Here is a 12,317-nt window from a genome sequence, read left to right as displayed (position 1 = left end):
TTTGCCCAATAATATCATTGATATATTATGGTGTTATTTTGGTATAAATCAAACCAAACATTTTTTTCTAGCTGTTAACAGATGCAAATGAAATTTTGTGTGTGTTAGAACCTGCCATAGAACACTGAATTGTTGGCCTTAGTATGACTGAGGTATACCGTGGTACGTATTGCGGTACGTTAAAAACACGGCGCTTTAGATCCGTACACAATTTTTCGTGGTACAGGTCTAGTATGAAACTGTTAGGAAAGCAGCTTCGATACCTGTTTTAGCGAACCTGATAAAGCAAACTATGTTAGTCAAATGGGATAGTAGGTGTCATCTCAAGGTGTTACTAAGTTAAAGGTTATGTTGTTGTTGTTGTGGGGTTTAATGCCATTTTTCAGCACACGATAGGCTATGCATGGCGACCAGTATTAATGGTGGAGGAAGAACCCGCAAAACCCCGGGAAGAACCACCGACCCACGAGAAGCTACTGGCAAGCTTTCTCACATGCCCACATTGGCTGATTCTTAGACCGAACCGCCGCAGACAGAGGTGAGATGGCAGTGATCCGTAACAAAGAGCGCTTTAGACCACTCGGCCACTCGGGGCCCCAGTTAAAAGGTTATGTTACAACATATCTAATAATAGCAGCACACACTCGTACACACACAGAGGATATATATATATATATATATATATGGTACTTTTGACAACCAGTCTAAAACCCTTCAATATAGCTTCCAACTTTCAAACTAGCCAGCATTAAATCACTCCTGAAAACTATTCTTGAAAATAAATAAAAAATTGCTCTCATAGAAAATAATTGTTTGTTTCTAGTGGTCAAAATTATATGAAACAGAGTAGTACTCAATGTAAAGTTTCAATTCAGGTATTCAGGAGGCAAGAAATAAATTGATTTGAGCACATAAGTAAGTTTGTGGTTATTCTTTTTTGACAGTGACCTCGTTTAATTCTTGCAAGAACTGTCACGGATGATGCGCTGCTCCCTTTGTACTTGGGCAAATGTGTCAATTTCTTTGTTGCACTCATTGCCCCAAATAGTACAAGCATAGTCAATAAAAATAATTCCCTTTCTTGTAGAGGAAGGTAGACCTTGATTCTGTGTAACAAGGCTAGCCGTAATTGAAATATTGGAACATACATTTTACATATGGATATTGACCAGGCTAAAGATTCATCCACATGAAGTCCTAAACATTCATTGCTTAGCATAATCTAAATTAAGTCCATTAAGAGAGACAAGAGAGTTGGCAGCATTGATTTTTTTAGAACATTTTTTAACAAGTTAAGATTAATTTTGATTTCTTCAGGTTTATTCTCATATAATTAACCAGACGCTAATCATTCACGTTCCTTTAATGTTGATAAATTGGAATCAATCCTAGTTTTCTGACTTCTATTATTTATATACATGTAATACGTGAACCAATGCAAAGTAACATTTTCATATCTGGTCAGTCTCCGTTTATATAGGAGAGGTTTATGGTTAACAACATCAAAACTTTTTTGCATTCAACAAATGGGATATATATCAGTTTACCTTCATCCAGATCTTTCCACCAGTTATCAGTTAACTTAGTCAAGGCAGTAACACGAGAGTGGTGATCCAGGAACCAATTATAAGGTTAAATGCTGTCAAATAATTAAATAACTGCATATAAACAGTTTTTCAACGAATTTTGAAATCGAAGAGAGTACATCTATTGTTCTGTAGTTGTCAAAGGGAAAAGACAGACATGCGCTTTAAAGCTCGTAACCCTGGCTACTTTCTCAGGAAAAACACGAGTGTTTTGGCTAAAGTGATTATATATAAGAGACGGTGCGATGTTGGGTGCAACAATTGTGTGTATTTTCGCCACGTGTACCGTCAGGACCAGTATATTTTTTTATATAATCGGTCCCATCAGATCATTCAGAATGTAGTGATGTAATGGAAATTAAATAAAGAATAACCATGCAGTTTGCTTTCAACAGAATCCGATATCATTTTATCATTAAAATCCAAGTTAGGACCTCCCTCCGTATGATGCCCAGTCCACGGCTCTTTGCGGCAGTTGATTGTCCTCAATGGTTTAGACGTGTCCTCACTTACAGGATTCGCAGTCTCCGTATTATTTACAGTGAGAAGATCGGGCTGCCCGGTCACTTGATGTACCGTATTATTGACAAGAAGTGTTGCAATTCTAGATGAGGATTTAAACTTCTGAGATGATTCTATAATTCGTATGTACTTTTACTGTATTCAATGGCATTTGTAAAATATTCCCGTATATTCTCACTAGGGTAATTACACAACATTTCTCCATTTCTTATAAGCAACTGTTTAGAGGTGATGACGTAATCTCCCACTCCTTATGGTGCTTTGGTTATCATTATCTAGGAAATGATCGACCATGGTGTTACTGCCCGGATCGAGTAAACAAGTAAATAAAAAATTAAATTAATGAATGGAATACCAAAGATCTGAGCAGATATATAGAACAGAACAACAAGATACCCCGTATGTAAAATATAATAATTTAATCAATTACATAAAAAAAATTAAATTGAACATGACATTTGAATGATACACATAGTCGTTGAAATAAAAGTACTAAGCTCTACAAGATACATTTATCTGTTCTGTTTATATCGATAAGACAAATGTCATCAAAGAATATGGTGAACGATCGAACTCAAATTGCCGGCATGCCTGCATACCCTGGTTGCTTCCGGTCATTTAAAAATCGATGTTTGTGACAGGTCAGCGTTGCTGCATTCTCTCTCTCTCTCTCTCTCTCTCTCTCTCTCTCGGTTGTCTGCTCTAATTTCCCACTTTGTAGTTCAGGTATGGAACTATTTTCCTCTTCAAACAAATAAACGCAACCTAAATACTTGTCAGTTTTTATTCCTTCTGGAATCGAACAATATTCCCATTCTTGTTACGTCGGATTTCGTGTTATCGCAATTAAACAGAAACTAAGGCTAGTATGGGTCAGTTCGCAGTCTGTGAGCGATACACGCAACTCTTTTGCCATAAAATTAATGTCTTTCTTTAGTAACTATTTTAATATTCCTAAATGGAACCAGGATGTAACAAGACATTTTAATAAACCTGTTTGGATCATAAATCAGTAATTAAACAAAACTGGTCGGCAGGCTTACAATTTCTCGACTGAAAAGAATCTACAACTTAATTACATAAATAAATTAATGGACTTCACTCCTTGTCTTAACTACACCACTTGCTAATTAGCAATTCACTTATCAGTTAATTTAGTCAATGCAGTAACACGAGAGTGGTGATCCTCGAACCAATTATAACATTTCCAGACATGGTAAAATCAATTCCTAGCCTACATGATTCAGATCATTTAAGACAGATAAAAATTCACATATTCTCACAATTTATATCACAAGAAATGCTTGAAATTCGTGAATTGCATGATTCCTATTGCGTACAAACGAGAAAATTCAAACAAATTTAAATCGAGGAAATATTGCATGACATTCTGTTATATAGCATTCAAGACAAATGAATGCAAACAAGTAACTTCCCAAATCAAGGAAAACTGCTGTATGAATTTAAGACGAAGAATTCAATAAATAATTACTACCTCATCAACGAACATATTGTATATGCGATTGCGACCATACCTTGTGCCTTCTTTAGACTCGCTTTTCCCTTAAGTTCCATGTCCTTCAACTTCCAGATATCCGTCCCTTTGACAATTTAACGAGTACTTTCTACTAATCTCGGAGTCTACCTTTTGGCTTCCCAATGAAATGTAGACTGACAAAACTCTTGGGGAGGATTCTTAAACAACGAGTTTCGCATGGGAAGCACACCATCTTATTTAGCACAGCCAATTAGGATTAACTTAATCAAACCGCCAAAAAAATTTAGCATGCCAATGGACGTTAGAACAATTCTCTCAATTTTACCTTTATTAATAACTCTTCAGGAAAACTCATTTTGTGACACTTATTTCAAATGGCACAAATTGACACATGATTATATCAAATTTGACAATTTTCCCCGCTACTTAACCCGAAATTAACCTCGCCTCTCTATGTCTTAAACCGCTATCTCAATTAAAAATCAATCATGCCCCAGTAAAAGCATCAATCCCTATCGCAGGCTAACGACTTATTGAAGGCTTAACATGTATGTCAGTGTTAACTGTTACATGTCACTCTGACCGCAACAAGATTCCCTGAGTTACGGCGCAATAATGATCTTTCAAAATTCATTGTATTACGGACTTGTTTTGGTGAACAGTTCAGGGCATCTAAGTTAAAATCACAGGTTACGATTACTTATGTCATTGTTTTATGTCATGACATATATTTCCCTCTCATTCCATTTTATAAGACAAAGTTTAGCACCATGAATCATAAACCTGAATGATATTAAGAGAGATTTTCATGCCTAGGATTATTCTCAAGCCAGTCTGATACAACGCTATTTGTCTCACGCTCGTATTTGCTGACATAATGAAACTTTTCTGATACAAGGAGACCGCTCCACTGGCCTAATGGTTAGAGCGTCCGTCTTGGATGCGGGAGGTCGTGGGTTCGATCCCTAGCCGAGTCATACCAAAGACTTACAAAAATGGTACTAACAGCTGCCTCGCTTGGCGCTCAGCATTAAGAGGTTAGTGTTAGGACTGGTTGGCCTGGTGTCAGGATAATGTGACTGGGTGGGACATCATGCTACATGTCTGCGGCATGATGCCCCAGTGCTAGACATCACTATAAACTGCCACACTGCAGACATCGTAGCGATATGACTGAAAAATTGTTAAGATACGTTAAAAATCCAGATCACACACTGATACAAGGAAACCCATCCTCCGCCATCTTTACGAAGCCTGTCTTTCCTCACAAATGTTTGCACCCGGAACAAATATAGGCCTGTAAGTGTTGTCACAGCTATCTGATCTGAAAGAGGTTTCACAAAAAAAACAATGATCTCGGGTCTGTCTTTCTGACATAAACAAAATCGTATTTCATTAATTGTTGGAAATAAATCCTGTACATTATGGAAACTTTACTTCTATACCATGTTTACACACTTAAGTAAAAAAATAAAATATTTCTTTAATAATGAAATTATAGTTATTGACATCAATAAGAGTCTACAATATAAATGTGTTAGGTGTATCAGTTTATGTTAAGTATAAAAAATAGTATGAGATTTATTACATTGATAGCCAAGCTAGGAAAACGTTTCTGGGGCGAGGTGAGGGGGTGGACCAAACCCACATCAAATAATAAGATAATAAGCCCCTTTCCTCGCAACCCATTTTTATACGCTTTTAAAAAAAAAAACAAATTAAACATTAGTATTAGCTCTAAAAAATAACTTGGATTCGCAGACTTATTACAACTAGTGGACAAGTTATTAATTTGTTTGAATACGAATTATTCGAGATCAAACTCACTGCCTTATTGGGCAACAAAAAAATAAAATAAACATGCATGTCCTATTGCACTGGTTTTAAATATGGTGTAGGCAAGTCGATTCCTTTCTTTTACAGGTGCTCAGCCGAGTTAAACTGACGAGTTCTGCCTTTTTCCGGCCTTTTCAAGGTTTTGAGGTGAATCTGAGGTGAGTATGCCTTTATTACATCATTCTTGTAGCATGCTGGTATTGCCCAGAGCCGTACAGATTTGAAGCCCTAGAACATAATTGGTGCAGACAATCACGGCCATTTTCGTTTATTCTTCGATGTTTAGTGCACTAAACTGAGTATAAACCATTTTTTCGACGGAAATGCTGAAAAATCATTCTCCTGTCATATGCATATCCCTGTTGTACCCAGTATGATATATGTGGCAGAAACAAGACAATTTTCTCGAAGCACACTAATTGCATGTATACATACCCCAGAGTTGTATAAAACTTACTTCTCGGACAATAGTTATTAGTATCAACATGAATAGAGGGTTCAAATAGTCTCAAAGCTAGTGAAATCCTGTTTAAATCTCATCTACCTACCATCTGTCCCATGGTCCCTCTTTCCTTCCGATGCCTGTAAATATGATAACATTAGCAAATACTGAAGAAACACAATCTACAATATTTCGATTGCATTCAAAAGAAGTATTGGAAAGCGTACTTTATACAGTTATTGAGCTGTGTTACACGAAATGAGCACTTACAGGGACAGGAACACCTTAAGATAACTAGCTTTTCTATGAAAGATCTTTCACACTCTGCCCAGATTAAATCAGTGTTCACCTTCGGACTTCTAATAAGAAAGATATGATTGTTTCAAATATAACAAATCTGAGGCTCATGGAGATGGCCATTTTGGAAAAGTGAGATCATTACTGCACTTATTAAATAATATTGTTCATCAATTATTTGTCCTTACATCTAATAATAATTTATCCACCTACTTTCATGCTCATTCTGTACTTAGTCAAATATTTTCTCGTGTTATAGTTATTTATTAAAGAATTCTGAACAAATTTGTTAATTTCAAGAAGGCGGCCAATTTCGTTGAATATATGGCTGTAAAATTAATCATACGGTTGTATTTTCCATAATCTTTGGCCGATTCTCAAAATGATTTCATTGTTCTATATGTTTTAACGAGATCATTATATCTATAATTATTTTTTATTTGATTTTCTGTGCAGACCCAGATTGGCCTGCTGAATCGTGCAGTTTGTTCCCGATCTATTTGTTCAGTAATCAATTAGTCATTCTTGCAAAAAGTGTAGCTGATCAGACTTGTCACAAACACCTGAAGGTCCCTCTTCATATGCCTCGGGTCAGTTATTACTTCATATGTTTCAAGAACGATTTGATGAATAGTCACTATGAGATGGTTTTATTCGTAACATTTTGTGTACAAGATCCTAGTTAAACATGGAATTACTTGAATGAGGTTAAACACTATATTTATTTGTTATTTTCAGACAGCGTAAAAAATATGGTTTATTCATTCAACATGAAGTTATAAGTGCATGTAGATTGTGTTTGAGGTTTAACGCCATTTCTTAGCGCAAGATAGGCTAGCTACAGCGGCCAGTATAATGGTGGAAGAAGAACCCTGGAAAACCCCTGTAAGAACCACCGACGCACGGGAAGCTACTGGCAGTTTTCTCACCCACACTGGCCGAGCCCGAAACTCGAACATATGCGGACAAATGTGAAATGGCAATAATCGGTAAAGGCTAGCCACCCGGGGCCCCTAAATGCAGTGTAAATTATACAATCGAGCAATTGTCTTAGCAATAATGGGGGAAAGAAAGGAACATAACCTTTATCCTGTTAAAGGCGCTATAATATGCACTGCAACTGTGCAGTCTGAAAAGGGTCTACCCTGGTCTGTCCACAAAATACCCCATTGAACTGTAAGTGGACTAATCCGATTGTGATGTTTATTGTTTAAAATAATTAAGATATTTGATTTTCTGCTCTACTTTTTGAGGATTTGTTTATCGGAAGTTTAGACCTAAACACTCATTATAAGCAAAATGAAAAATGATCACATAACGCTTCAGGAGAGGAGATATATCGCTGCATATACTGCATGCGTTACTTGATCAATGTGAACTCGCATGTCATCCTGATAATTTAAAAAGCGGATCCCAGCAGGATGCAGCTACATCTACACTAGAAAAGAAATTCAAACAAAATTCCCGATGGTTCCAATCAAGTAATCTGTAATTTCTGTAATGGTACATTATATAAAACATACATTAAAAATAAACACTGGCTTTTAAAGTGATGATATAGAGAAATTCTATATACCAATAATGTTGATATAACATTGTAATCCGGCCATGGCGCATTGTTGTACACAAATAAACACTGTTTCTTCAGTAGTCCGTTGCTTCTATACTCTATATTAGTGATGCATTTCCACTGAATAAAATCACGAACGACATAAGAAAAGAAAAAAAAAAAAACTGAAAAAATAAATAATTAAAGCATTCTAATGGAAAATTATTTTCTTCTAATAAACTCCACATTTTGCGTTGATACAGCTTAAAAACCTTGTATATCTATAACCGCACTAAATTTTTATAATTTTTTTTCATGGATTGTCGTAGTAAATTCGGATGTCCAGCACAAAATTTCGACTTTTATGTAAATAATCTTTTGGGTGCTCATTTATCATTAAAATACAACTTTTACTGTCTTTCACGGTAAACAGACAGACCACACACCTTCAGGGTTAAAACGGAATATACCCACCCCCTCACTCCCGTGTGTATAGTTCGTTATAAAGACTTACTGTTAAGAAAGATATTAATTTGTGAGTCGGCAACAGAAATAAGCAACGCTTTTCTTTCACTGGGTTGTCTTTGGTCAATATTACCATTTCAAGTCCTGATAACTTAAAAAAAAAAAAATCCGCAAAACCTTCCTTTATTTAACTTCTCAAATGAAAACTTAAAAGAAAAAAAAAATATACTATTACTTTTCATTTCAATACATATATATTAGAATGGAAGAATGAACAGCAAAGATGGTTACGAACACCCAAACACCACAAGTTAAATAATGGAGAAAGCTTGTGGGAGCCGCGGTGGCATAGTGGTTAGCGTGCTCGATTCACGACCAAAAGTTGCAGGTTCGATGTCTTGTCCTTGGGTACATCACTTATACTCCAGTTGCATTGGCAATAAATAACTTGCGCTGATCTGCCCTACTTGTGTTGATGTGCTGTAAAGCACCAAACCAAGCATTATACAAAACTGAGACTGAGGTCCTGACACGTGTGTGTGCGTGTGATTTCGATTTTTAACGTAGCTTTAACAAGTTTTCAGTCATATCGCTACGATGTCTGAAGTGTGGCAGTTTAAAGTGATGTCTAGCAATGGGGCATCATGCCGCAGACATATAGCATGATGTCCCACCCAGTCACATTATCCTGACACCAGGCCGACCAGTCCTAACACTAACCTCTTAATGGTGAGCGCCAAGCGAGGCAGCTGTTAGTGCCATTTTTGTAAGTCTTTTGGTATGACTCGGCCGGTAATCGAACCCACGACCTCCCGCATCCGAGGCGGACGCTCTAACCACTAGCCCACCGGAGCGGTTATTGGCACATGTACATCTGGCCTACTTTTAAATAGGCTCCGACGTTTAATGAGTTTCATTTCCTTACAGCTTAGTGTTTTGCTAACTCCACAAAAAGGAGAGCATGGGGAAATAGATAAACGAGAAGCATGTTATTCCCTGTCGGCTTTCCCATTATAAAACAGGCTGCAAAAACGCCTTTTGAAAAGGAGCAGAGTTAAAATACTGCTTCAGTTTGGAAAGGTTTCAAGTCGGCGCGTAGTTCTAAGTACGTCTCCCCACTTCCTTTGTGTTTCCTTTGTTTGTGTCTTTGTTAACACAGGGGCTCTTATCGTTGCTTACCTGTCATACATGTACTATGTAGCTATTATATAGTACATGTATGACAGGTAAATTGTAAGCAACGATATGAGCCCCTGTGTTTTTTAATAAACGTTTAGTCGGCACAAAATAAATACAGGATTGCTCATTTTTGTTAAGCTTGACTAGAAATGTGTTGGGCATTTAGTTCCGGAAATTTGGTCAGGAATGAATCGTCATGTTTTACTAACCTTGGTGTAGCTACATTCTAATCCGTCTTTATTTCGTCATAACCAAGGTACCCAAGGCGCCAGTACACACCGAAAAAAAACCCCTAACACTTTCTAGTCTCAGCGCCAAAACACAAACAACAATGGCCTTGTGGTCAATGAACTGGACAACATGCTGCGTAGGCGTGATGACTGCAAAGCTGTAACCTTATTTGCGAGTGGTACAAGCTCATGGTAATATTCCATTGAAAGATCGACCAATTTTACACACGCATAGAATGTGTACTCTGGAAAAGTACCAAAGAGAATTTAAGTAAAATATTCCATGAAACATAAGTTCAAACCAAATGAAACATTTTATTTCTCGTCTTTCACGCTTATAATTGGATACAATATGAAGGTATGTGCAAAAAATGAATCCAACAGGAAATTTGTGTCGATTGATGTTTTGCCGGCCTCATATGTGTAATCCAAAGTCACTGCACGACCAGTTTAGCAAGAAAATTAAGTCATGACGATCACAATTTTACGTTCGTGGATGTTTAATATAACTGATCCACGTGAATACATACATGAAATTGTATGACCAAATCTGCAATGGTGTATAGCTACGATAGAGTATCTAGTGTACTTTTCCAAAGCAATTTTGATCACTGTATACATCTACCTACGAGAGAGAGAAGGCGGGGGGGGGGGGGGGGGGGGGGGGGGAGGGGGGAGAGAAAGAGAGAGCGTTATAGTGTAAACTTTAACTCGTAACTTACTAACACACCCAATGTTCTCCCCCCACCCCATCTCATTACACAACAAATGACTTGCTTTATCTATTCCGCTATAAATATTCAGATGAAAATTGATTTATTCCTTGAAGAATACATTACGATGCATTAAAATGATTTCATTCGATCGGCGACAGCAATCTCTTCTTACCGCAGAAGTTAACGTAAAAGCACTCTAAATCACACATTGATACGTAATGTGTTGCTATGTATCTATCAACATGCTCTATTGTTTGACCTTGAAACTACTACATACATGTAAACTTGACCTTCAACGCAATTTTCTTCATTTTAATTTTTTCTACAACCTGAATCGTGCTGAAAGAAAACTACAAAACAATTTATGAAAATGTAGAACGCAGCGCTTCTTGAAGTGTCGCTCGTAATTTTAGCTGCTACATGAATATGGAAACTTGTAAAAAAAAAAAAAATTCAACTGATCCTAGAATGTATCCAATGTTATTGATATAAAAAAAATCCATGTTTGACTTGAGTGTAGAGCAGGGGCAGGCAATAATTTTCTCTCTTCGAATCTTAGCAAGTCGTCACGGGCCGCACATTTGTACTATGTAGTGTGAATATACTTCCCCTTTTGTTTGTACCCCTCCCCCACTGATTTAAAAAATGAAATGCACCAATGAAATAAAAGATTAACTGAACTTAGTTCATTCAATGATTTATAATTTCAAACCTGATTACGAACAGGCAGGCCAAATATCGATAACATCGCACATTTCATACCAAACGGAAATTTTCAGTGTAAAAGTATACCCTGCTTGCTGGCCTGTTCCAATTCCTGGACAAGCCCATTTTTAGCGAAGGGTTAGATGCAAGACTACACACCTATGTACATAGAAAGAAAATACTATATCTTCTGCTTCTCATATTAACAATTTCGAATCAAGCAGAGGAAAAGAATGACAACTACATATTTGCATTTCACGCGGATTTAACAAGCGGTGCGATTTTTATGTACATGTGTGCAAAGGGAATTAATTCTCAACTCTGAACCTTATGGTAATTTACGGAATTATCCAGCAGTAACAGAATAGGATGAAATACGTCACTCCGTTGCCTGAGGAAAAGAGACTCGCCCATATGGCGCCGTGTTAGTTTTGAAACACCGTTAAGCAAGAAACACGCAACTGAAGTCAGTATTAAGGCTGCTCTTGTCACAGTGAGGTTGAAATTTAAATCAACGAATGAAATAACATTCTGTGCAATTTTTATTACATGAAATATTTTCATTATTGAAATCGGTAGGCAGATACACACAAAAGGTGATTTATGCAAAAATATTTATGTTCTTTCCACAACAAAGTAAATAAAGTTAATAACAATTAGCTTTTAATTATCAGCGATAACAGACGAAGATTCTATTATTTTAGTTTTAATGGAGGAAGATTCTGGTAGTTTACCTCAATTTGCCAGAGTCACGGCGGACCTGATATAAATATTCGACCTAAGAAATATGGCCCACGGGCCGTATTTTGCCCACCTTTGGTGTAGTCAGTAGAGGGATTTTTAGTAAGCAAATTAGACCAATCTATATGAAGCAAACTGTTGTTAGTTTTCTTCAAAACTTCACAAGTCCTGTTGTTTTTCAAAGCCTATCACTTTTGTCTTTGCATGATGGGATTGCGTACTACATGCAAGATTTACTAGCCTTCGAAATTGAAGAGCTTGACATCATGTAAATCTAAGAATCTTCGAAACTAGAGATTTGACAACGAAAGAGCTCCAGAAAGCATGAGCAATTTTACGTTTTGCAAAAACACGTAATAATACATTTTTACGAAGAATTTTATTTAATTTAAATTATAATCAAGGCATATATTAGAATATCTTTGCAAGTCATGAAAATAAACAAAGTAATGGCGCTAAGTGTTGGGAACTATATTGTTGCTCTTAACAGAGACACGTGTCCTCAGAGCTGGTCGGCGTGGGGACATCTAAAATTGGATAGCAAATCGCCA

The 12,317-nt window shown here is 36.8% G+C and overlaps 1 long non-coding RNA gene across 1 annotated transcript; it reads right to left on the bottom strand.

Annotated features, from left to right (window-relative positions):
- Positions 1–2,512: 2,512 nt before the first annotated feature.
- On the bottom strand, positions 2,513–9,829 carry LOC149804663 (uncharacterized). The gene is made up of 3 exons (XR_016416435.1): positions 9,584–9,829; positions 5,991–6,024; positions 2,513–4,930 (listed from the first exon to the last, which is right to left on the bottom strand). It is a non-coding gene; the product is annotated as an uncharacterized LOC149804663 (long non-coding RNA).
- Between the last annotated feature and the right edge of the window lie 2,488 nt (positions 9,830–12,317).

This window comes from Sinohyriopsis cumingii, chromosome 2 (genome assembly GCF_028554795.1).
Source record: "Sinohyriopsis cumingii isolate HCF-2022 chromosome 2, ASM2855479v2, whole genome shotgun sequence".
Lineage (NCBI taxonomy): Eukaryota > Metazoa > Mollusca > Bivalvia > Unionida > Unionidae > Sinohyriopsis > Sinohyriopsis cumingii.
This window is presented reverse-complemented; position numbering and strand designations above follow the sequence as displayed.